This window comes from Triturus cristatus, chromosome 3_2 (genome assembly GCF_964204655.1).
Source record: "Triturus cristatus chromosome 3_2, aTriCri1.1, whole genome shotgun sequence".
NCBI classification, from domain to species: domain Eukaryota; kingdom Metazoa; phylum Chordata; class Amphibia; order Caudata; family Salamandridae; genus Triturus; species Triturus cristatus.
In genome coordinates this window covers 45,438,211-45,465,636 of record NC_140584.1, presented here as the reverse complement: position 1 = coordinate 45,465,636, position 27,426 = coordinate 45,438,211, and positions in this window count along the sequence as shown.

Below are 27,426 nucleotides of genomic sequence, written 5' to 3'. Positions count from 1 at the left end.
CCTTCTTATATATCGTCCCCCTGGAAACGCTACTTCTTTCTGTAACCAGCTTATAGAATCAGCTACTCAATTAGCGATAAAACATCATAACGTCATGATTTTAGGTGATCTGAATCTTCATCTGGAAGATAATAATGCTAAAGAAGCCCAAATACTTAGAACTGCTTTACAGGCGATAGGAGTAACACTGCTATCAAACTCCCCCACGCATCAACAGGGACATCTTCTTGACCCAGTCTTTTCTACCTGGGAGGACATTGAAATGCTCCCCCCTATACCTATCATATGGTCTGACCACCACCTGATCACCTTTTATATTCCCATTAACAAGAGTAAGCTAGCCCCCAATAAACCCCTGTTCACTAAACGACGAAACTGGAAAAACTACACCCCGGAACGTATGATCAGTGAATTACAGAAACACACCCCGCCAATAGGACTCTCCTTACAAGATACCTGGAAGAATTATGAAACATGGCTGAGCAAGGCACTCGATACTATTGCACCGTGGACGTCTAAACCCCCCGTTAGAAGAACCAAATCTGAACCCTGGTATACAGAAAAATTAAAACTTGCGAAAATACACTGTAAAGTGACAGAACGCAAGTGGAGGAAAAATTACTCTCCCGAGCTTAAGGAACTATATAAACTAGAGTTAAAATCATACCAGAAAATGGTTAGAGAGGAGAAAAGTTCCTTTTACCAGACAAGAATTGAAGAGGCAACTAACCCCATGAAAGAACTTTTTAGCATTTATAAGGAACTTACAAACACCACTACCCTAGATATGCAGGACACATATTCTGATGACATATGCGATCAGATAGCTGACTTCTTTGTCAATAAAGTCGAGAAAATACATGCCACTTTTTCAAACCATGTCATAGAAGGGAAAGAACCACTCCCTATCCAAAAAACCACGCTCACACGTTTTATCACTCCTGACAAAGAAAAGTTGATCAGCATTATCATTAGTATCCACTCAGGATCCCCTAACGATGTGTGCCCTTTAGGTAAAATTAAAGACATTATGAACAACGGTCTTATTGATCATATCAGACACTTGATCACTTTGTCCTTTCAAGAATGCTACGTCCCAGAAGCATGGAAGACAGCACAAGTCATCCCTCTCAAAAAAAAACCAAACATTCCGGTTACTCAATATCAAAATCTTAGACCCATCTCCCTCTTGCCACAATGCGCTAAGATTATAGAAAAAATAGTCAATAAACAACTGATGACTTTTCTAGAAGAAGGAAACATACTTCATCCGACACAATCTGGTTTTAGACCTGGATACTCCACGGAGTCCGCGGTTCTTTACTCCACGGAGTGCATTCGCAAGATGGTAGATGAGGGGGAGACAGCTGCACTTGTCATGCTTGACTTAAGTGCAGCTTTCGACATTGTGCTTCATGACACCCTGTTGTCCCGACTATCAGACATTGGAGTAAGGGATCATGCCCTTGCCTGGTTTAAATCTTTTCTCTCCAAAAGATCTTTCCAAATACACTGCCCACCCTTCAAGTCATCTTCTCGCGACATCAGCTATGGGGTCCCACAGGGCTCTAGTTTGAGCCCTACCCTGTTCAACATCTATATGGAACCCCTAGCTCGAGTCGTAGAGAATTTTGGGGTGGGCATTGTCAGTTATGCTGACGACACCCAGCTCATGTTCAAACTCACCCCAGACAGCGAAAAATTTGCCACCAATTTTTCTAGCTGTATGGCAGCGGTCGCCACCTGGATGGATAATAACTGCCTCCGTTTGAATGGCGACAAAACGGAGGTGCTAGTGGTAGGGAAAAAAACCTCCATATGGTCCCAGGCTTGGTGGCCTACTACACTGGGCGATTGTCCTCACCCAGTCGAAATGGTCAAAAACCTAGGAATAATGATTGACTCGGATTTGTCGGGAAGAACACAAGTCAATAAAACAATTGGCAAATGTATGGGTACGTTAAAAATCCTGCGTAAGACTATTGATCTTGTTCCCATGGAAGCAAGGAAAACGTTAGTGCATGCATTGATAACGCCCCACCTGGATTATGGAAACGTTCTCCTTTTAGGTGCGAACCAAAAACAACTGCACCAGCTTCAATGCATTCAAAATGCGGCCGCCCGCATGGTACTAGGTTTACCAAAAAGAACATCCGCTACAGCAACCTTATCCAAGCTTCACTGGCTTCCAGTTAGAGAAAGAATCAGATTTAAGGCTCTCTGCTATGCCCACAGAATTGCACACAATAAAGGACCCACTTATTTGAGAAATCTTCTTACTATCCACCGCCCTACCAGAAACCTCAGATCCTCGGGTATGTCACAATTCAAACTTCCCCGGATCAATAGAGCAAGACTAGGCGGTCGCTCCTTTAGTTTTCTTGGAGCAAAGCATTGGAATGCCCTGCCAGTTCATCTGAGAATGGAACCATCAGAAATCCTCTTTAGAGCTAAACTAAAAACTCATCTCTTCCCTTATTAACATTTCCCTGTCTCTCTGTCTCGGTGAGCTGTAAGGAGTTTTTGTCAGCAATCAGCGCGGGGATACACAGTTGTGCAGCCATGCGCTTTATAAAACGCTTTATTATTATTATTATTATTATTAAGTCCACACATTTCTGCCCAAAGACCACACAGCATGCTTAAGCTCACTATAAATGCCTTTGGCTAGAGACATATTTCAGTGGGTCATAGAAGCAGCATGGCAAAATAATTACCAATTATGTGCTTACCACATGTGCAAAGGGAATCTGCACATATAGTAAATTTGAGACTACTAACAAGGGAAATGCAAGTGCAAAATGGACACTTGATAGATGATAGAATTATCTTGGTATCATTCCCCTAAGCCATGCCCATTAGCCACACCCCTAGCTCAATTTGATGTGTACCTGCACTTATTTTTTCCCATTTAAAGCACTGCGTGGGCTGGAGTGTTGCCCAGTGGCATAGAATGGGGTAAAGTGTTGTACAGTTGAGTAGAGTGGAGTGCAATACAGTGGAGTGGAGTGGAGTAAAGTGTCAGAGTGGAATGGCATTTTGTAGAGTAGACGAGCGTGGAGTGCAGTAGATTGGAGTGGTTTAGCATGGAGTCAAGGAGGGTCATACATTGGAGTGGAGTGTTGCAGACAGTTTGGACTTGGCTTCAGCTGAGTCCCAGAAAAAACATTAAAAAAAGAAAAGGGGGCAGGGTAGGAATACCCTCACCCCTTAGCTCTGTTTGTGGAGTTTATTTTTTACATTTTATTTATTTATTTATTATTATTATTTTTTCCACTACTCTAGCAAAATATTTAATAAAAAACCAAGCACCGGCTCCCATACATGTATTGAATAGAGCCCCTGGGTGTCCCTGGTCCTGGAGCCATAAGGACTAATGTGTAATAGCCCATAGACTGAGTTCACATTGGAATCCATTCTGGACCCCAGCTCCCTGCATCTGGAAGGGGTCAGAGAGAGGGGGTGTAGAAGAGACCACACATGTCAAAGCAACTTGTTGATTTGGGACCCAGCAGTCAGCATGGAATGCAAGATGGATTCCCATGACCTTGGAGTTTGCAGTCACCGGTAGCAGCTGAAGGTGAGGCTGTTTGCATGCAACAAACATGTTTATTGCACCTCTCTGAAGCTGCTCGCATGCGACTGCTTGTCGAACCCTCCCGAAGGAGTCCTATTACCCCGATTGAACACCGCAGGGCTCTTTGTAAAATTGAAAAACTGTATTTTCTACCTGACTGCGGTTTTGGGGCCTCCACTGTGTGCGGGATAATGAATGATGCAGTGGGAACAAACGCCAAAGAGTTGCAAGCATGTTAAGTACTATGGAGTGCTACACGTGAAACATATGGCAGTGCCAAGACATGTTAATGGTTACATTGGAAAGCGTTCTAATGTGGTTTCATCTTGAAGTGTTTTCAATATGTTTAATGTAGATTCTGGGGAACTACCATACATGTGTGGCAGAGAAAATGAACATATATAAAAAATGTTTACTTTAGCGTTAGTCTACAACGTGCAATGACATGTTTGCGTCTATGCACCCAATACTCAATCACATGTAAAGCATGCATTGGGGAGTCAAAACATAAACTGTAGGTCACAATGTGTCACTGGAAGCTCAGCGGGTGGTGCAGTGTGTGTGCAGGGCTGAGAGAGCGAGGACTGGAGACAGGCGGCAGGTGAGTCCCTGACAGCGGCCGTGGTCTGGAGGCTGATGGCAGTGTGTATTCCTGCAACGGACAGTAAAGCGACTCCGCATTTTATCCTAGAAGAGCTCCTCATTGTGTCATACCCTGTACTGAGCATCACATTTGTTTGCGGGCTCCCATTATACCCACCCCGCTCTTTATATTAACAGTGCTCACAGTATTCTCGTTTCACTGCTCCTTCTGTTATCCTCCTCTGCTGCTGTGATATTGCTTTGCTGTGTTTCCTGCTATAATTTCCATTGAGTTACAAGGATACCTCTGTCTCAAGCGAACATGTCTCCGATACTTTCTGTTATCAGTCGCTCTCCTAGATAGCGGATTTATATGGTTGTCACAACTGCTGGCTGTACTCGTGTGAGGTCTGTGCGACCCGCCCTTTCACCTGACATGGCAGCCATGGCAACTATCAGCATCTTTACTTCTGAGTTTCTAGGTGAGCTCCTGCCTGGAGAAACTGCAAGTGGTGGACAGCAAGCCTCCTAAATGCCAGCTCTTTAACCCACCTGTAAATGCCAACACTCTTGCTGCGGCAGCTGAATGACTGGATCTGCCATATCTGGGCCAAGTGCATCTCACTGGCTGCATTCTTACTTGGTCAGAGCATAATTATCCTAATCTGTGCAGCTATTCAGTCACTCACAGTGTGATAAGCAATGAATTTATTTATTCACATGTCTGAAGTTTGTGGCTCCAGTCAGCTCACTGTATGCTATGGCTTCAAAACAAAAGACAATATTTCACTGCATGTTCATGGTAATGGGCATCATGTTGTGTTTTTAAAGCAAACAAGGATGGCTTCTGGAAGGGCATTTTAAGAGGAGAGCTTCCGTGGAGGCATTTTTAAGAAATGTTCCAGTGGTTGAAATATGTAAGGAGATTATCAAGACACGAGTTTACACACTATCATCGGTCAGCAGTGCGGGCCACCCCATGTGCATTCTGCAGGTGCTTGCCACATTGGTGAGCTCCATTGGATGTTGGGCCCCAGAGTGGTATGGGGTTTCACAGGACTGTGTGTGATGTGCCTTTCTGCCGGAAGAGTCTGTCCTGAATAGCGGTAATTTGTGCATGGCTGTGGTCGAGTGCAGATGTGGTACAGTTAGGAAATAACATTAAAAAAACATAGAAATTCCCTAAAATGTTATAGAGACGTTATAGTTAGAAAATAACATTAAACAAACCTTAGAACTTTGCTGAAAAAACCTAAAGATTACAGGGTCGTTACAGTTAGGAAATATAATTTTTTAAAAACCCTCAAAATTCACTGGAAAAACCAAAAGTTACAGGGACATTATTGCTAGGCCCAGATTTCACTTGTACTAAACTAGTGAAACTCAGCAGTTATCGCTGCCTGAGCTAACTATAACTTATGCTCCAGCAATGCACTGCTCATAACCTCACCTATTACATCACTGATGACATCATGCTCAGTGGCATCACTGATGACATCACAGATGACATCTCAAATGACATCACTGAAGACATCATCCACAGAACCATTCACACCCCTACTCTCACTCCTATACATCTCATACACCCATTCACACACCCACACCACCACTCACATACCCATTCACAGAACTAATTCAAGTACTCAAACAACCACTTAATCATCCATACAACCACTCACACAGCCAGTCACTCACCCACACAGCTACTCATACAACCAGTCAGTCACCCATGCAGCAACTCACACAGCCACACACTCACCTATACACCTCCTCATACAACCAGCCACTCACCCATACAGCCACTCACACAGTAACACACCCATCTATACAGCTACCCACAAAGCCACTTATTCACGTATACAGCCACTTACACACCCACTCAGTGACCAATACAGATTCTCACTACAGCATCTCACTTACCCATATAACCACTTACATACCCATTCACACATCCATACAAGCACTCCCACATCCGCTCACTCACCCATACAGCCATTCACACAGACACTCACTCTCCAATACAGCCATTCACTTATGCCATAAAACCACTTACACACCCAGTCTCTAGCTCATACAGCCATTCAGACACCCACTCGCTCATCCATAGTGACTCACACACCCACTCACCCACCAATACAGGCACTCAAAAAGACACTCACTCACCCACAAAGCTACTCACACACCTACTTATAAACCCATACAGCCACTCACGCACCCACACACACCTATGCAGACACTCTATTCACCCACTCACACATGGAAACACACAGTCATACAGCCACTCACATAATATATGTTAGAAGTAGTATTACTCATTATTAGTATGCCAACTATACTGATTTTATTTTTGTAGTAGCTTAGTATATATGTTTTGCATTTATAAACTCTTAAAATATAGTTATACTCACTGGATGAGTGGTTCTGTGGAAGATATAATCTGTGATGTGATTTGAGAGGACATCAGTGATGTCATCAGTGATGTCACTGACCATGTCATGAGTGATGTAAATGTGATTTCAGGGAAATCTAAAGTTACTACAACTGCTGAACTTCACTGCTTTCTATGAGCGAAATCTGAGGGCCTTGCTAAAGCATCCCTGTAACTTTTGTTTTTATTAGTGAATATATATGTATGAATATATACACACACAAACACACACATATATAATATAAGTGTATGTATATATTTGCATATGTATATATTTATATATATGTATACACATATACATACCTTCTCTCTCTCTCTTTCTCTCTCTCTCTCTCTCTCTCTCTCTCTCTCTCTCTCTCTCTATATATATATATATATATATATAAATTCACTGAAAAAACCATAGGTTTCACACATGTTATCGTTAGCTGTACATTTCACTCGTAAAAAACCAATGAAATTCCCCCGTTATAGTTAGTGCAGGCAACTTTAACTCACGCGACTGCAATCCTCTGCTGATGCTAATACTGTATTTAGACACTTATTTGCCCATGTCTTCTTCCATTAAATTTTAGCTATACATATATTACAAATATTTTTTTTCATAAAGACACATATGTCATCAGCAGAAGATTGCGGTCGCGTGAGTTATAGTTGCCTGCACTAACTATAACGGGGGAATTTCATTGGTTTTTTACGAGTGAAATGTACAGCTAACTATAACATGTGTGAAACCTATGGTTTTTTCAGTGAATTTGCAAGTTTTTTTAAATGCTAATTCCTAACTATAACGTGTGTGAAACCTATGGTTTTTTCAGTGAATTTGTACGTTTTTTTAAATGCTAAGTTACTTTACACCATTAGTGGCGTGCGCGCCCAGTTAACGCAGTTCGCACCGTGCGCGCACAGTGAGCACGCGGTGCGCTTCGCGCACCGCGCGCCCACTTTACGCAGTTAGTGCCGTGCACGCACGGTGGTCACGCGGTGCGCTGCGCGCACCGCGTGCCCACGTTATGCGGGATGGGCCATGTACGCACGATGCGCTTCGCGCACCGTGCGCACATGGGGGACATATTATGCGCATCTTTGTGAAATTTATTCTTTGTTAATTTCTGACCTGTAATAAGCCATGCACAAATGGTGCACTTCGGGCACCATTTGCACACGGGATGGGGAGGGTGTGGATAATTTTTTTAAAAAAAATTTTTTACCGTACGCGTACGGTAAGCGTAATCGGCGATTTTCCGAAAAAAAAAAAAAATTATTATTTGGGCTTGGGGGTTGTTTGGGGACCCCTATATCAATGCTGGGTGGTTAGGATCTCAAGAAACTGCCTCTTTAGACATTTTTTGGCATCGTTTTTGCTGCCCAACTCAGAGAGCGAGAGAGAAAATGGCGGCCGCCGCTTCCTGGTTTCGACCGATTCGAATGTTTACTAAGATCTAAGAGCCAATCAAAATCGCGCTCGCGCACGCCACCGTACGCGTACGGTAAGCTTACGGTAAGCGCACCGTAAGCGCACCGTAAGCTGCCACAGATATATATATTGATTTAAAGGCTATTTTCTCAGAATTTACTGAACAGATTTACACCAAACCTACAAAAGGCACTTCCTTGACCTGAGGACTACCTCTCTGCCAAATTTCAAGTAATTCTGTTCAGCCGTTCGGGCTGTAGCTGTGTCTAAAGGTCCTATGGAAAAATGCATGGGAAAAATGCGTTTTGGGACCCCCCTTTTATCTCAGCCCCCGCTTGACGAATCCCCCTGAGACTTTCAGGGTAGGAGCGGAGCGTAGCGCCCCACCTATTTTGAAAAATTCGCGAGGATTCGTCGACCGGCGCCAAAGTTATTCAAAATAGAATGTTGCGGATTTCCTATGGAAACGTGGTCCTAACTATAACTACCTACTGGCGACCGCCAGTAGGTAATGTATATATATATATATTCACTGAAAAAACCATAGGTTTCACACATGTTATAGTTAGGAATTAGCATTTAAAAAACCTTGCAAATTCACTGAAAAAACCATAGGTTTCACAAATGTTATAGTTAGCTGGACATTTCACTCGTAAAAAACCAATGAAATTCCCCCGTTATAGTTAGTGCAGGCAACTATAACTCACGCGACCGCAATCCTCTGCTGATGATGTCAGATATTACATCACTGATGACATATGTGTCTTTATGAAAAATAAATATTTGTAATATATGTATAGCTAAAGATACAGTATTAGCATCAACAGAGGATTGCGGTCGCGTGAGTTATAGTTGCCTGCACTAACTATAACGGGGGAATTTCATTGGTTTTTTACGAGTGAAATGTCCAGCTAACTATAACATGTGTGAAACCTATGGTTTTTTCAGTGAATTTGCAAGGTTTTTTAAATGCTAATTCCTAACTATATAACGTGTGTGAAACCTATGGTTTTTTCAGTGAATTTGTACGGTTTTTTAAATGCAAATTTTTTTTTGAGATTTTTGGTAAACCCATGTATAAAATAATATATGTATTATATCCTGCATTATGGAATGGTTAATTTTTTTTTTTATGCATTTTTTTCCGTGCGCGTTCGGTAAGCTGACGCTACACGCTCCGTACGTCATAAGTACGGTGCGCTTACGTGATACGATGCGTGTACGGTAAGCTGACGCTACGCGCTCCGTACGTCATAAGTACAGTGCGCTTACGTGATACGTACGTGACGTACGCGTACACGCATGCGCGTTGCACGGAAGCAACGTCGCGGTTACGCAGGGGCGTGTAATGTGCATGCGCGAGTGCGTCTTACGTACGCGCTCCGTAAGCGCTCCGTAAGCGTCACGTTTGCGCATGCGTACTTGTTTACGAGCGCGTACCGTAAGCTTACGGAGCGCGCACGGTAGGTCATGTGATCCACAAAGAACACTTTTCATTGGTTGAAACTACTTTCAGTTCCAGAAACTTCCCACACCACACCCATTCCCCTCATTACTGCTTGAGATCCCCTAGGAGAAGGAGCTGAATTGACATTGAGATACAATGGCAGAGCAGCAGACCTCTTCTGAGAGTGAGCCTAGCAGCACCATCATCAGACAGAGAAGGAGGAAACAAAAGGATTCTTTTGTGTGGGAGTATTTTACTTTTCCAGAGGGGCAGAAAAAGGTCAATGCTCCATTGGTCACTTGCACACTTTGTGACCGTGTTTTATCTAGAGGAGATCCAAGGAAGAAGTATTCCTTTGGAAATCACTCTATCAAGAGACACGTTAGGGATAGACATCCCAGGACCTTTGCTCGACATACTTGAGAAAACTCTTCAGTAAGTCACCTGAGCCCAACCTCAGAAGCTCAGCCAAGTACATCATCAGCAGCTCAGCTGAGCCCTTCCTCTGAGGTGGGAGCATCACCTTCTTCTGCTCCTCTGGACATTAACCCTTGATTTGGGAGGGTTGCAATGAGGTGTACAACGTGTTGTGGTCTTATTGTTTTTGGGGAGACCAGTGTTTCCCTTATTAACAATAAGATAGACCAGCACGTTTGAAGACGCTCATAATATTCCCATTCTTTCTTTCCTCCATCCCTGTATTAACCCAACGGCTCTTTTAAGAGCCAACCTTACCTCACAATTTTTTTTATTTTTTTTAAGCTTTCCTTTTTGAAAATATGTTTTTGCCGTGCACGCATGGTACGCGTAATAATTACGCGAAGTTCGCGGAATTTCTCCTCGCGGAATTTCTCCGTTTACGCTGTGCGCGTACGCTACGCGCATTCAGCGATTTTTTTAAAAAAAATTTAAATTAATTTTTGCCCTTGGGGGTCCTTCTGGGACCCCCTGACAAAGGCTAGGGGGTCAGGAACTGTCCAGCCTGCCCCCTTTTCACGTTATCCACCTTCCTGGTTTCGACCGATTCGAATGTTTACTGAGATCTAACAACCAATCAGAATCACGCTCGCGCACGGCAGCGTGTGCGTACGGTAAGCTTACGGTACGCGCTCGGAGCGCGCCCATAGATATATATATTGATTTAAATGCTATTTTCTCAGGAAATACTGAACAGATTTACACGAGACCTTCAAAAGGCACATCCCTGACCTGAGGGCTACCTCTCTGCCAAATTTCAAGTAATTCTGTTCAGCCGTTCGGGCTGCAGCTCGGACTAAAGGTCCTATGGAAAAATGCATGGGGAAAACGCGTTTTGGGACCCCCCCTTTTTCTCAGCCCCCGCTTGACGAATCCCCCCGAGACTTTCAGGGTAGGAGCGGAGCGGAGCACCCCACCTATTTTGAGAATTTCGCGAGGATTCGTCAATCGGCGCCAAAGTTATTCCAAATAGAATTTTGCGGATTTCTTATGGAAACACGGTCCTAACTATAACTATCTACTGGCGACCGCCAGTAGATAATATATTTATACATATTCAATTCAAAACATCTTTATTTCACCTGTTGTTAAGGTCGTAAAAGACCACATAAAACACAATAAAAGACTATAGCATAATTAAAACTATGCATCATACAAGGCTCACAATAGCTGCCTGCTGGCGAAAGTGAACCACTCTGATAACATTTCACATTTGGTAATTTTGCCACAACTGACTATAATCAAAGTTTGATATAAAAACAACTGGATTTCAATTATATATCCATTGATTACCTGGTTTGTACAGCAGATTTAAAAAATGAACTAACCCGTAAACATACTTCAGGAGAGTTCTGTAATTGCAGGTGATATAAGGCCTCTCTGCATCTGCAAATCCCTATGTCCTTTAATAAGGGCTTAATAAAATTATTATACGCACATTTAAAATAGTTACAAAAAATAAAAAAAGGCAGCAATGACTGAAAGGTTTTGTTATCGCAGGAGCAAGGCAAAGCTTGAACTCTCATGGAGCCAGGGGCATAATTAAAACAAAGTAGTTGCCAAATTGTTCCTGCTCGAAAACGAAAATGGAGGGACCTTTACCAGTGTGTAAGGGTCAGGGATATGTAAATAACGGGCTCATATATATATATATAATATAACAAACATACTCCAGAGTACTTATTTTTCAGTCAACTAAACGACTCAGCTGGGCTTCCACCAATGGCAGTGAGATGGATCACTGATAAGGCACAGATGTCAGGAGTCGGTGTTTGGCATTTGATAAAGGGACTCAACCCGAAACGCGTCATGCCTCCTATGTTGCAATAAAGGTTTTCCTCTTGGCTCCCCTTCTGTGTCCCTCCGGTTCTTTCCCTGGTGGACTGAATCTTCTTTGGATATTTTTGCGCCATACCCTGGCCGTGATTGGGGGACCCGTCTCATTTTGTGGACTGAGCTCAAGGGTATCTGCTCTGCAGCTTCTGTTGTGTCCAAGGTATTGAAATCAGCTCAGACCCCCGCAACCAAAGAACAATGCAAGGCTGCTGCAAATGCAGTCCGTGACTGCATGGCGGGACCAGCGTCACTGTAGCTCAGTCTCCAACTTCTATGCACTTTGAATATTGCGGTGAGAAGTCAAGGGGGCCCAGGGGAGACTTTGGTGCAGCAAGGACACTGTGTTATCTTTTACCGCACCTATGCAAGCTTAGTCACGATCGCCAGCACTCAATTACGAGTTTTTTATGAGCCGTTAATGAAACGCTTACCTGGTAGCAAAGATGATGCATGCTGGGAAACAAAGTCTTCGATGAGGCAGCATGTAGGCGTTCAGTTAACTAAACGACTCAGCTGGGCATCCACTAATGGCAGCGAGATGGATCACTGATAAGTAACCCTGGGCGTAGTGGGCGTAGTGGGGCTACGTGGAGCATCGCATAGTGTGGCCAAATCTACGCACACTCGCGCGCTCCGAGTAGCCCCACTACGCGCCGCCGCCTACCACCTGCCCTCATTTTAAAATAAGTTAAAGTATTTTAAAATTAAGAGAAAATGCCTTACCTGCGGTGCGGCGTCCCGGGGCTCCCTCTTCCCGGTTGACGGCAAGTTCTTCTTCCCTCGTGAGAAATGCGCATGCGCATTTGTAAGAAGAAGTTGCCGTCAACCAGGAAGAGGGAGCCCCGGGACGCCGCACCGCAGGTAAGGCATTTTACTTAGTTTAAATTCTTTAAATTATTTAAAAATGAGGGCGGGCGTCGGGCAGCTCTGCTTTGCCCCGGCGTGTGCGTAGCACTGCCTGCTACGCCTACTTCGTAAACCGCGAAACAGGCAGTGCTACGTACACTCCGTGGGCGGAGCGGAGCACTACGGCCGGGCTTACTGATAAGCCACAGGTGGCAGGAGTCGGTGTTTGGCATTTGATAAAGGGACTCAACCCGAAATGCGTCATGCCTCCTATGCTGCAATAAAGGTTTTCCTCTTGGCTCCCCGTCTGTGTCCCTCCGGTTCTTTCCCTGGTGGAGTGAATCTTCTTTGGATATATATATATATATATATATATATATATATATAAAATATATATATAAAAAAACAAACGTACTCCAGAGCACTTATTGTTCGCATTAGTAAGCCACATTGATTTGAGACCACCAATGAAATTCGTGCAACAACAAAACCCTCTTGACCCGTGATTAGCATAAAAGGCCATTTATTAGGAAATGGTTTCACAGTTTAACTTCATTAAACAATAACATCAACTTTGTAACTAAGGCATGATCCCCCATATGTCACGTGGCCACTCACATCTCACACTAACTTCCATTCCCCAAAAGTCATACCATGCTCCATCCTTCCCATGTCCAATCCTTACGTTCTTGTCATCTTCCCAGGATCTCTTTCTTTATATCCCAACCACCCCCCACTGAACTCACTCCTCACTCGACAAGGTACCACACACTGCTTTTTCACCTGTGCTCCATTCTTCTCCCTCCCGAGGGTGCTGCATCCTGTCTTAACTTTGGCAAACAAATTCTGTAATACTAGAACAAGCCCTCTGGTCCAGGAACTACCTCAGACTGTAGGGTGGGCGGGCAAAATTATTTTTTGGTACCAGATCTCCCCCCGGTGATGCACAGAGTCCAGAAGAGGCAGATCACGCCTCTCTGGACCCTTATATGTTTCCCCATGCCCCCCCCTTCCACCCAAACCACCTACCACCACCCATGTCCTCTTATGTGCACGAATTCCCCAGGGGAAAGACTAGTCTGCGACGTGCTTTTCTCCAAGGGCCATTATTGTAATTTAATGTGTTTCTAAAGCGCATTAAATGCTACAATATGCAGTGTCCCAGCGCTAAGATGCTGTCTGTTAATGTGTTTCTCTAAGTACAAGTAACTTTTGAGCAGTCGCAGTCCATGCAGGTAACAGCGGTGAGGCGGTGGGACCAGGTAAGGGGGGATTTCGAGGGATGATGCAGAGGGAAAATTAATGATTTATTTAATTTTACGTCTGCATCGTACCTCGAAATACCCCCTTACCCGGCCCACTGCCCCACCGTTGTTACCTGCACGGTCCGCTGCTGCTTTTGAATTAAGGACCTGCGAAGATGCTAAGTCTTTTTTCTTGCCATTCTTCTCAAAAACAACAAAAACTGCACAATCAACCTAAAGTTCTAGGCGACTGGGCTTGAGAGTGAAAATAAAGGGTTCAGAGAAGCTATTAATATTACATGCCCCGCATTTTCGTCACAATGCATGATTGTAGAATTTGGTGTACCTTTTCTCACAAGTGTGACTTTCACCCACGAGAAAACGTGACTTAAAATGTGTACTTTTCTACAAAATACTAGCGAGTTACTGGCTTTGGCTACATTTACTGACAAGCCATACACTCAGACACAGGGTGAAAGGGAAAGCAGAGACTTCCGCAAACTACATGAAGGTGAATAATTGTGAGTTTGTAAAACCTTGCAAACGTAAAGCATGGTTCAGGACTCCAAATTAGAGTTTTATCCTGGCTGAATGCATGGGAGGAGATCCGCTTAAAGGAGTTTCCTTTTTCTTCAATATGTGTGTATATCAGAATAATGCAAACACAAGGAGATGATGGACGGAGTGCTGAACATTGCAAACACTCACCCCCAGTCACAGATCTGGGTTGAATCCATCATCGTTCTTTAGTTCACTTTGCCACCCCAGTTCAGACACAGCCATATGCAAATCAGTCTTGACCCTGTGCCTCAGGGGAACAGTCCAGCTCGAACTGCCAAGCCATGTCTTCACTGGACCGGAAACAAGAATCCTGGGACCGGTTTCTGACTAACAGCTGTCATCAGCCAGGCTTGCTTGAATCCAGTGGCAAAGTGAGCAAGGAACCCACGTCTGGGCATACCCTGCCGACTTAGGGCGAATAAAGCAAACACAAGGAGATGATGGACGGAGTGCTGAACATTGCAAACACTCACCCCCAGTCACAGATCTGCTTGCAATGTTCAACACTCTGTCCATCATCCCTTTGGTTTTGCTTTGTTCGCCCTAAGTTGGCACGTTATGCCCAGACGTGAGTCCCTTGCTCACTTTACCGCTGGCATATGGCCATGTCTGAACTGGGGTGGCGGAGTGAGCTAAAGAATGATGATGGATTAAACCCAGATCAGTTGACTGGGGTGGAGTGCTTGCAATGTTCAACACTCCGTCCATCATCCCCTTTGGTTTTGCTATATCAGAATAATGACAGTATTTGAAACATTAGATTCTAGTTAGATATTAAAAGTGGCTCATTGTTAATCTTTCTATATGAAGAAATGCTCACCACCGCTTTTGATAGATTGAGCTCCTCTTGTTCTCTAGACTATGGATACTTTGAAAACCCTGTGGGAGAGATTTTGTGGCTTACGTTGGAAATTTCAAGGCCTCTGCAGGCCATTTTGAGCTGAGGATTGACATTTGTACGGACTTTATAATATGAACCAAACCATTCGATGACGCATGTGATGTGGGACTTCATTGATGTTTTATACTTGAAAAGGTTAATTCCACTCAATGGTAGGAATTGGGACACACGCTGACTTAAGGTAACTAAGAGCAGCTGCCATAGGGTGCCACCAAATGAGACCCCAAAAGGGTGCTAGACTACAACATTGACCTGCATATACTATTGGCATTCTTGAAGACGAGAAGGACTGCACACAATGTAAAATGTTTTGCCTGGGGCTCTGAAGATATGTGCACAGGGTCTGCAAGGAACTTAGAATTTTATTTCTCCAACCAAACATTACTGTGTGCTTTAGGATGCCAAAGGGGAGAAACTCCACTGTATTCTGGCACTTGAGAGATTCAGAGGATTTGCTCAAAAAGAGCGTAAATCACAGACAGACAAAAGAGAAAAGAGGGCGAGGTATTCCAAAAGGCAAAACATTATGAGATAAAAACAAAAATGGAAGTTGAGAAGAGAAATTGTCATGTATTCAATGTCTCACAAAAATCAGTCCATGCTTTCTTAATAAACCATGCCAATTTTGATGCGAGTGCAGGCATCATTCATATTCTGTTCATATAGCTCCAAGTCCCTAGGAAACTATGGCCCTCATTACGAGTTGGTTGTATTCTACTCGGAGCAGAAGCCCAGGTGTGATTCGGCCACTCACAATTCGTTGTAAGTGGAAGGTGTCTCCAGGACTGACATTTTCCTGATCCCAAATTTCAAGCTTCTTAATCCCAGGTCCACAAACCTCAGATCTATGACCAGAGACACATAACACTGTTTTACAGGGGGTGTCTACATAATCCATGAAACCAGGGCATGTGCTGAGGGCAGAAGCACAGCCAGACCCAACCAGGACCTCTCCAGCATCAAGTGGGGAGCATGCAATGACCCCCCCCCCCTAGTTATGTCCAGTCCATCCCCTTCCTCCTTCTCCTCTGCTCCCTATCCCCAAAAGCAACAAGGCCGGGTGTGACAACACACTTGCTATATTCAGAGCCATAAGTGGGTAGATGTGGCCTGGGGCACACAGAATCCCTACCTGACTTTCCTCTACACCCCTCACACACAATCCTTCCCCAAGGACAAGAAGCTGAGGGAAATGTCAAGCCAGAGTCTGTGTGAAACAGTTCTACCCTGCCACCCCCATGACCAGAAGAACAGCCCTGAGCCAATGTCAGAGCCTGGGATGTGTGACCCTCTCCCCAACCCCTGCCCAAAGCACAACACGGGTGAGCAAACCACACTCCACCTGGCCGTGTACTGGCATTCCTTGACCTCTGACCCCCACCTCACCTCACCACCTCGTTCTCTACTTTGAGGAGGAGGACAATGTGAGCGGATATGCCCTAAAAACTGGGAAAATCCACATTGAAAAGGGCATCGTATTCCTCACTTCATGTAGTTATTTCTAATTCTCGAGAGAAAACGTGAAATAATTTTGTGTAGGGGATACTGGACAGAATCAGAAAATTTAAGCCCCTGGTATCCCCACAACAAATCCCTGCAAACGCATACTGAGACCAATCCTCAGTCCTGGATGTTTTAGACCTGATAGTGCTATGTGCCTGAGTTAGGCCCAAAGATTGGTAGAGGAGACACTTCAGCTGACACCGAGGGTCCCTGCATGCTGAGACTTCACCACGCAGCGGTCCGACATCTCCTTGAGGGGTGTCCAGTACGTGACCAACACAGGCTCCTACATTCCCTCCCACCAGGTAATGGGGTTGAATCATCTCTTGTGGGAATTCTTGGCTTAACACCAACACACAGTCTAGGTACACTTAGGGTAGGGTTTGCATGTTAGGAGTACGCCTGATCACTGCCTTGTTCATATGCCTGCATATATACCATGTTTTAGCACCGTGGTAGAATTGTATCCACTATTCATGCTTTTGATGCTGGTAATCACTTTCATCTGATTCTGTGTACTGATTATCGCAGCACATGTATTTTATACCAGAATAACGTTGGTTCATTTATTGTATTGAGAACATCCCACTGTCTATTCTGTATATTCCTCTGAGCACTAGTTAGCATGAGTGGCTGAGCGAAAGGTTCTGATCTGTTTCGACAATCCCTGAGGGGTCAGGATTGTCATGTTCAGTGGTTGCCAGAAACTATTAGCTCCCTGGTAAGGTTAGGGGGGCTTATGGTGGCACTATGAGCAAGCTGGTATCTAGGCGAACATATTCTGCAGTGGTGCCCGGAATCAGTCTCGGCAACTCGCCAAAGTTTATGTGGTCCAACAAACGTGTAGGTCCTACGGATTAGTGGGAACTACATTACATTGCACGGCCAACGTTGATTGGGTTCTTACTTAACGGTCTATCGGAGTAGTTCAGTGTGCTTTTCTCAGAGAGTCCTACTCACCTCGAAACCAGAGACATTCGTAGAGGGAAGGAAACATTTGCCTCAGCTGTGTAGGTATACCCTATGTATTGGCTGTAGGCTATTCAAGCTTGTAGGATAAAAATTCTCCCATATTTTGCCAACCCTATCCCCATAAATTCATTTAAATAAATACTGTTTTCTTTAACAATGACGGAACAAGCAGAGGACATTGAAGAACAAGCAGTCAGACTAAATATTACAGAAAACTGCAGACATTCAGGTACTATGAAAATACTACAATTTGGCATCCCGGCAACAGGTGGGGACATTTCCTTCATGGTCAAGGCACACAATGCATTCAGAACAAAGGTATTCTACTTGCACAAAATGGTTTCGCACTTACATTGAAGATGAAACACCAGAGGAATACTTTGCATATGTGGACATAGAAATTCCGTTAACTTACCAAGAACACATACATTGGTTCAAAGGCGCCCTCCCCCATACTGTAGAAAATGTGAGACTCGTCTGCTCAAGAAATAAGGAGCGACTTTGCCGTTCCTAGCTGCTTATACGACACATCCTAATCTTGATGATTTAGAGGCAGCAGAAATAACAACACTATACAAAATCTAGTAAAAATACAGAAATTCTCGCAGTACATTATGCAAGCACTCACAGTTATCCTGCAAGGACTGCTAAAGCTGCACCAGCGCAATTGGCTGCTATGGGTATCAGCCCTCAAATGGTGAATGCCGTTATGGGAAAGGTTCCAAAAGTCGGGAGCAAATTCCGTTCTGGATAGCACAGAAAAAAAGTCAGCTTGAAGTAGTTTTTCCCTATACAGGACCATAGGACAAACACAGGATATTAACAATTTGCTCACTGCTGGGGATGGTTCTCTACCGGTGGAAGATTCTGCCACTTGTTGTATAGTCTTTGCTGCAGTTTACACCAGAACTCATAGTACCCATTCAATAGCAGTTTTATCTGAGGTACTGAAACAAGTACAGAATGATTAAAGGGCAGGACCTGCCCTGGAGATGAAACTTATGGGCAATTTTGCAGCGGTATCAACAAATATGTTAAGTACCATAAATGGAGAAGCAGTAGCACTGGCTATACACCAATGCTTGAGGGAATTCACTCCTGCACAGCAGGAGTGGGAATTGCATAAAATTATCGAAGAAACCCATGCTGCGCTAGGCTGAGATAATTTGGAAGCCAGACACGGGAAACTGCAGGTTAAGAGTGATTCTGGAAAAGATAACTCTAAGCAAACACCCGATTCTTCTTAGAAGTAATGGGACAATAAACAAAACAAATAAACAAAATAAAATGCAATCACTGGGTGGGTCTCCTTAAAAGGAAACCACTGAGAAAAAAATACAATTTAAGAAACCGTGATATTATTGGAAAGCCTGACAGGTATCAGGATACTGATACATGTTCCTCTTGCTCCTTTCAGTATTCATCTAATACGCATTAGGAGAGAGGTGAACGATCAGAGCGAAGATCAGAAGAGCGCGTGAAGCCAAAAATGGAAACATATCGTACTTCAGGCTGCATCCTTAAAGAGGACAAACACAAGACTCCTAAACCTCGATTCAAAAAGACATGCCCAGACTACTGAAGACTCTGCTTCTAAACGGGGAATGGGCAGTGACAATGCTCTTCAGTGTGGCAGAAGTCACAATAGCTTGCTGGAACTTGATGGTTTATCTGGTGGTAGTAGGGCTGAATAAGCATATCATGGTGGAGATGCGTGATACAAGGGTAAGTGTCCCACATCGTTTATATGAAATAACGGTGCAAATTGATGGGGACATATTCAATAACATCAAGGCTCTCTTTTGGGAGAACCTAACCTACGGCTACAATATTCTTTTGGCTGCAAAGGATTGGCCACCTACATTTGTACTGAAATGCCCTCCAGGAGTAATTTTACCTGCTTTCTCTGACCTCGTTCCAGAATCAAATAAACAGTCATTCGCCAAGGAGTGGGCGTTAGGGTTAGCTCCTGCACTCTACCGCAATCATGTTGGGTGGGATGACGAATCTCCTCATCACAAAATCCCATTAAAATCAGTACCTCAACCCCAGAGACAATACGCAATCAAACATGAAGCTAAAAGACAAGTTAGGGAAATCTAAGAACAACTCGAATTACCAGGGTGTAATAGAAAATTGCTCCTCGTCCATGAATAATCCCTTGTTTCCTGCAATAAAACCAGACTATTCATTCTGTTTAGTCTTAGACTACAGACATTTGAACATTTCCACATGCGCATTTGCAATACAAAAGGCTCATAGTGCCACACTAATGAATATAATTTTGCAGAAGAAATACAAAACAACACTAGGTACTTCAAATGGATTCGTCTGCCAGAATATAGCGCCTGGAAGCAGATATTTGACCACAGTTTCAGTGCTTACTTCACAGCGTCAATTTTGCCATTTGCCTTGAACAGGCCTGGCCTGTTTTCAGCCAGGGTAACAGAGTTACTTCAAATGTACAATGTTATTTATCTGAGAGACGATGAATTGATGGAATACTTGGCTAGAGTGAACCACATAATTCTTGGGTTTGCTCACCAGGGTTGCAAATGTAATTTAAACAAATCAAATATTGCCCATCTCAATGTCCGGTTTCTTGAATATGAGTTGTCAAGTGAAGGCAAAAGCCTGGCAGCACTTTTTTTTAGAAAAATGCTAACTGCTCCGACCTCTAACGACTCTGAAAAGACTACAATCCATTTGAGGATGTTAACATTTTGACAGAACATACATTTTTGATTATGCAGAACAAGTAAAACCGTTTTATGATTTAATCACACCTGATTTTTCAATCAACCATTGGGCACAGGAACATATAAACATATTACGTTCTGTACAAACTGATATGATAAATCCCAAACATTTGTATACACTTATAAACACATCTAACCTGGTGCAACGTGTAATCGCTGGACCCACCGGGTACACCTTTATTACTTTCAATGAAGGTGATATGGTACCTTTTGCATACAAATCACATTTATACAACAACACTGAAATGCGTTTTGCACCCACTGAAAAACTTCTCACAGCGGTACAGACAGGTGTTGTGAGAGAGAGAGAGGGAGGGAGCACTGGATCAGGGTAAGTGCATAATTGTTGCTACCCCAGTACCGACTTTAGAAGCCATTACTAAAGCAAGCATTCTGAATGCCAAAGAATTACATCCAAGATGGATTCAATGGGCTAACTTTCTCTCTGCAACAGATGTAGAATACATATTCGATTGTACACTACAAACACACGCATTCCTGCAGTACAAACAAGAATATCCACTGCTGAATTAAATAATGCCTCTAGATCGATATGGATGCATCATTTATACCGACGGAGCTGCTCACCTGTCATTGGGACACAACACCAATATTCCGTGGCATGAGCAATCGTAAAAGGGTGCATGCATGATGGAAGGTTTTGTCGTGAGAAAACACACATGCAGTCCCTAGGGGACTGTACAGTGCAGCTGGTAGAGCTCAAAGTCCTGATACTGGCATAACAAAGTGCGGTCCTGAATTCCCTACACTCAAGGTGTGTGATTCATTCTACTGTGTCCTGTCCTATAATGAATATCTTCACCATTTGGGCCAGAATGGGATTCCAAGGGTTGCATAATAAAGCACAAGATGCTTTGGGAACAAGTGGGGAAGCTGAAAGAATGTTTGCCACAGGCTTATGTTATCCATACTTTGAGTCATCAGCATGTTGGCGTTCATGTTGAAGGGAATTCCATGGCTGATTAGGCTGCTAAGGCAACAGTCTGCACTGATGCCATTGCTGCAATCACTCATTCATGTACGAGATTAGACAGACTTCACCTACCAACGACACCCACTTCCCGAAAGGTTTTCCACTCAAGTACTCCTACAAGTTAGGTGCATAAAACATTCCCTATGTTCAGATTCCAGGAGTGGGGGATATAATAATACCAAACACTGATCGCAGATTGGGACTATTGGTAGCTTCACGTGAGGGTCTGGGTTCTGCATACTCAAGGGTTACTGCTGCAGTATCGCTACTGAAGCAGCGCTATTGGTGGCCAGGTCTCACAAAACAGACCAAGGACTTTGTCCTAAAATTTGAAATCTGCCAGCAGACGAAAGGCTTAATCGTTGCATGTCCACCTCAGACATCTCTCCTGAACTCAGACAAGCCTCTAGCGGTTGTTTATATGGATTACTGCAGCCCCTTACACTCAGATGGGGCTTACAAGTACATCTCAGTGGCAGTGGATTCATGCTCCAGATTCCTGTGGGTTTGGCCACAGCATTCGGCTGACACTCGAATTGCTGTAAAAGATTTGCGAGACTTCATCTGCGCATACGCAATGGGCACACTACATTATGACCAGGGCCCTGCGTTCAGCTCTTGGGCAAACAAAGAAGCCATGGGAAGTTTGGGTATGGCCTTGCGGTACTCCTTCCCCTACCATCCTGAGGGAAATTTGGTAGTTGAGAAGAAACAACGTGACTTAAAGCAGTATTTAACAGCAAGGGTATTAGGCTCGGGCAACAGTTGGGTCAATCACCTATAAGGAGTCCAAAGGGCACTCGATAACATGCCAAGAAAATCCCTGAGGGGTAGTATTTCTTGTGTACTCCTGTTTGGTGTGAGAATGTGGGTACCAGATCTTGATAATGTCAGCTGGAGAAGTGAAGGTTGTACCAGCAAGACCTGCCTGGGTCTTGAACATTGGGAACTTGGTCAGAGAGAAAATTGTGGACAAGAAATAATTAGGGCCATCTGTCCTGTACCTGTCCTGGCTGTCAAAGGTAGTAGAAATGTACTTCTTCTGCCGCTTGCCAGTTGCAGAGAAAAAAGGTTTGTCCCTGTATAGCATCAAACCACACTATGTGGCTGATTCTCAACAGTAGGCTGTGTGGGCTCCTGACTAGCCGCCACACTCCTCTTGCTACCATTCAGGAAGTTCAGATGGAAGCTTTAATAACTACAAAAGGTTCCCCTTTCCAAAAGGAATCTGTAAACAACAATAATGAAGGGCTACTTCTTTCTGTTGAAACAACTACAACTGTACAGTCAACAAGTACAGAAATCTCAATTCGAAAAATTGACGTGTATGTTAATATACCACAAATAGAGTCATCTTCCAGTTCTACAAAATCTGCTGAGCTGCCAAAAATAGACCGGATGGTGTTTGGCTACTTCGTGCATTATGACGACTTCTCATTGGATTCAAGTGAACCTGAGCTGCCACCACCTCTCCCTTTCAAACTATGAGCGTATGCCCTCTATCTTTGGCTGAAACAGACATACTTTGTTGCTCCTTGGATACATATTTGGATTACAATTGGATTACTTTTCCTCGTCCTTTGGATTGCTTTGGTAACTGTCCTTTTCCCGCTTTTGAATGAACACTATCTCCCAGAACGCTCTGCTGCTTGTGAACTTGGTTCTGAAACCACATACATCATCGCAACGTGAACTAAGGGACCTGTCCCCGGGGAGCATTACAGCAGTTCCAATTCCTGAAGGAATAGTTTGGGACAGGGTACTGTATAATGTATATGGTCCTACTGAACTTTTGCAAATTCCTTATTTGTATAAAATTGCTTAAATTATATCATCACCTCTAGTATGTTCTCTGATGATTGGGACACTGAAACTGTGCACAATTTGCTTCCAGATCAAGAGCAATCAGCTGATTTTTCTAAGGATGATGGTAAATCTAATTTTGGCAGCATGTTGTTATATCAACGTTTTGGCCACCATTTCTTACATAAAGATAGTATCCCACGCTCTGTTTACAATTATACTCAATGGGAACACTGCCCAACACCCAATATTTGCACAAAAGATTGCATATGTTTCTGGGTTTGACACACAAGACTCAGCCTCTTATTATTATTGTCTAGCACCTACACCTGCAAAGAAAAATATGCTAACAAACACCATATATTCTTCTTCCTTTATTTCCCAATTGTCCATACAGGGTTTGAATTTTGGAAAGACACCATAGACATAGAATCTGCCTGGGGACAAAAGATTGGCATGTTCAGGGGACTGAGGCCATATTTAGAGCATGTCTCATACCACATCAAATAATTTTCCTGAATAAAACAGTGCAACAGACTTCCTGTCTTAGAATAGCCAAGATAAAGGATATGAACACACCCCGAATGCCAGCATTTTCATGTTTCGAGAACTTGCAGCACTTAACACACTTCAGGCAGGATATGCTAGAAACCATGATATGCAATGGCTCTTTTAACTCATCACACCCCAATTGGAAGAGATGGTTGGTTTGGCCTGTGGACACAAATGGGTGTCAGCCTAGAATCCTGGGCAACATCGAAGGGTTTAGGATTAATAGGACTGATCAGCGATATGTACAAACAGAACACTCTTGGTTGGTGACATCATATAGTTTTGGGAAGCTATGAATTGATTGGCTAAAAACCTCAACACTCTTTCAGGTGAAGCAACACTTGCCCCTTCTTTCTGATTACATTGATCTCAGGGATTTTTTATTAGGTCCCCGGAACCCACGTCAAAAGCACTTCTTGTAGGGAATATACAATGAGCTGTAGGAAATTTCTCACCAGGAAGCTGATGAGAGATTGCGCGAAATTAACAGGGTTCACTTAGAAAAGGGTTTGGCTGTGGTTGACAATGGTATGACCACATTATCATTCAGAATGTATTCATAGGGCAACATAGTCTCTTCTGCAATTGACATAATACAGCAAGACATGTCTATTTTAAAGCTATTTTACAGCATGGACAGTCACAACTATGGCCCATTGTAATACTGACCCGGACCTGGCAAAAAGTACGTTCTGGCCACTTGCCATGGCTTTACATCAATAGTAAGAGTCTGTTTTCTGTATATGATCTAACGGAAAGACAGATAGTAATGGCATGGAGAAATGCGAAATACATCATGTTGCACATTGAAAAATTAGACGAATTACCTTTCACCATGACTGAGACACCATCCATAGACTGGATAATCCATGGTTACATCACTCTACCGGTCACGAGGTTCCAATTCCAATATTGTCTACAACACCAGCAGGTAGGCAGATTCAAAGTGCTAGGGGAAGGCCATGTGCATGAGTACTGAGAATTACCATTCAGGTTTAGATGCAGGAATGGTGACACTAAAGTTTTACTTAGTGGTTCCCACTGTGAGGATGCTTTAAGCAGGTCTTTAGTTTGGGAGGACATTTCTCATCATGGGGCATCCAATGCTTTAGTTGCGAATGTGTCCTGTTATCTGATGAGTTCCCCAGCTACTGTGATTCATCCAGTCTTCAAGCTGCTCTTAAATGAGAGCTATTTAATGCTTAATGATCAAGGTTGCTGTGGAATGGAACTGGGTATCTCTTATCTGTAATGGTTAATTCCATAGTCACTTGTTGCATACAAGTACTGTTTCCACCTGCCCACACAGTTAGGGAGACAATGCTATGGCCTTGAATAAATGTTTACAACATACACTTTGATTCAATGGGCAAACTAAAAGTCTTGATTTTTCAAAAGGATGTGGCCTTAACTTCAGCAAGAGAGACGTTCGAGCTCCATGTTGCAAGGTCCTAGTCTGAGATACAGACACTACTCCACACTAACTTCCCACTGCATTTTGGGGAGCTGTTTCACCGTATCTTTAACATGTCTGATACAAAGAAAACAGTGCACTTTTTTTTAATGTATTGGATCTGGACTGGTTAGCACATTTCAGGTGATTTTTGGAAGTATACCATCTTTCATACACTCTATGTTGGGAAGCGTTATTGGTAGGACCCCTCTTGTCCTGCCTCTTGTGGCGCCAATCCTGATTTTAATTGTTCTGCTCTGCAATGGACATCCAGTTCAACCCAGAAAGGAGACAGCACTTCTTGTTTTGCGATGGTACACTCCTTCAGCACACCTCATCTTTGAGAACTAAACAAGCACTGGTTCTTGTTCTTCAGGCCTGTTTGATTTCACTGCGCACAACCTGTATCCCACTGCCTGCTTTGCAGCCATGATTGCATATTGGATCTATGCCTAGGATCACAAACGGTTGTGCCACTAGAAATAGAAGTACTGATGGACCCCTTAAAGTCCCATGAGTATTGTTGTCCCCAGAGTATTCCATTTGCTGATGAATGCATTCTTCAAGCCACCATGGGATGCTTTGGCTCCTAGTGCAATGGACATCGACTCTACGATACTTTTACAGGATGCAGTCCCTCCCTCAGCAGTTGCTGTGGGAACTGAATGGAATCACTTTTGCTCCATAAACCTGCTTCAAGGTGTGCCTCTGGGGCAGTTGTCTGCACTCGTGGGGAACAGTATTGTTGCGTCTACCACTCGGAACACTTAAAAAATTGGCTTTTTCCATGGGGTGGGAACCACTTGGTCTGTTTTTTAAACAAAATTATTCAAAACTGCTTTTGCTTTAATTTTCTAGGCACCATGGCTTTCTGAGTGCTTGGGATTTCAAATAGTATAATTACTTTTTCAGATTTTTTATGAATATTTTAAAGGAAAGCTTGCTTTCAGATGATTTTAAAAGTGATTTTTGACGTTTTTAGTCCAATTTCATCATGACCTGCTGGAATTTAGATAGCTTTTAAATATCAACCCTCAGTATGAGGAGAGGGTGTTATATGCCCCAGTTATGCCCAATATAGCGAAGCGGCTCTTTCCTACATTATCCTATTTTTCACAACAACATTTCTGCTGTGACCCTTTGCACATATTTGCCTGCACAACAAATTTGGATACGTTTCTCCAAAACTACTTTGTTTACACATCTAGCTTTGCACAACATTATCATGATCACCCAGCTGGTCGACAACCATGAGGATGTCAACAATTTATCGTACCGCACGGGGGACGTGGTTCAACATCGATCGCGCCCTTCAGCGGTCAAAAATCTTTCTTGCGGTCTACTGAATGTCCGCTCTCTTGTGAAGCACCATGCCGAGACAGCCCTGCTATTGGAGTCCTTACAATTGGACATACTATTCGTTACGGAAACATGGGCTACGGCGGATAGTGGATTGGAACTAGGCTGGGCTTGCCCACCGGGCTACCTGATCAGGCATGTACCTCGTACCTCTGGTAGGGGAGGTGGAGTAGGTTACATCTTCAAAGACTCGATTTCCCTGGTGGAGCTAGCGGTTAGGGAAGTAATGGGGTTTGAGCTTATGGGCTTTTCCATTATGTCCCGGGGTGGCTCGTTGATTACAGGGTTGCTATGCTATAGGCCTCCCTCCTCGACCACAACCTCTCTTCAGCCATTGGTTGACTTAATTTACGATCTTTCAAACTCCCATACTAAAGTTTTAATATTGGGAGACTTTAACCTCTGGCGGTCCGGCCCCCAAGACCTGGCCTATAGAGAGCTCTGCCAATCGTGCGGTAATATTCAACTTACACAGCTGATTTTATCACCCACGCACGTTAAGGGACACGTGTTAGATCTGATCTTTGCTGAGCCGGAGATGGTGGTGGTGAATGAGATCTTGGAGCAGGATTGGACAGATCATTTTCTGATCACTATGTCCATTGGTGTACCCGGGCTGTTAAAATCAACTACTACAAGTGGCTTTAAATTTAAGCGCCAATGGGCTCGACTGCTTAGAGAGCCAACCCGCCCTATTCTACTGCCCAGGGGTTTT